The sequence below is a fragment of the Diachasma alloeum genome, unplaced genomic scaffold (assembly GCF_001412515.2).
Source record: "Diachasma alloeum isolate Michigan unplaced genomic scaffold, Dall2.0 Dall_scaffold_00418, whole genome shotgun sequence".
Classification (NCBI taxonomy): Eukaryota; Metazoa; Arthropoda; class Insecta; order Hymenoptera; family Braconidae; genus Diachasma; species Diachasma alloeum.
In genome coordinates this window covers 6,838-7,551 of record NW_021680557.1, presented here as the reverse complement: position 1 = coordinate 7,551, position 714 = coordinate 6,838, and positions in this window count along the sequence as shown.

Below are 714 nucleotides of genomic sequence, written 5' to 3'. Positions count from 1 at the left end.
GTTTTTAATTTTGAGGGACTGGCGGTGAGCGGGCCCATAAACCCCATAACGAGTTATGATCGTTTTAACAGCACTTTTTTTGACAAATTTTCTTGATTTTTTTAAAAATCAACGGAGATTGTTTATTGAAAAACTATTGACCGAATGTGTTTTACATTGAACTCAAAATGCATGGTTTTTTTTCAGGTCGGCTCGGCAATTCTACAATGAAATAGCCGCAGTCGACATTTCTATGAATAAAATCAATAATTATCGCAATTTCGATCTTTTTCTTCCCTGGTTGGCTTCTCAGGGGTTATACGAATCTCTGAAAAAATTGATGATTATAAAAAAAAATTTTTCGTACGTTTGCTAGCGGTTCAAAGTTTGCCGACTTTTACGGACCCTGAAAATCGGGGGGTTTTTCGACTTCTCACAGCGATTATAAATANCTTTGTACCATCTTCCCCAACCACGATTGCAGATTTTCTTTTCTCCTTACCCAAAGTGACTTTTTTTACAAAACATACTGAGAAATCAAAGTGGCACTCCGATCCTTTCTGTCCAATATTGATTTTAGAAAATATATTTTTTTAACCATTTCAATTTTTGAAATCTTCCATTAAAAAATTGATAACTACTGACACTAAAAATTTCGTCAAATACTCAAGGAATAGAAAAATTGATGTAGTCAGNTGCATGGTTTTTTTTCAGGTCGGCTCGGCAATTCTACAA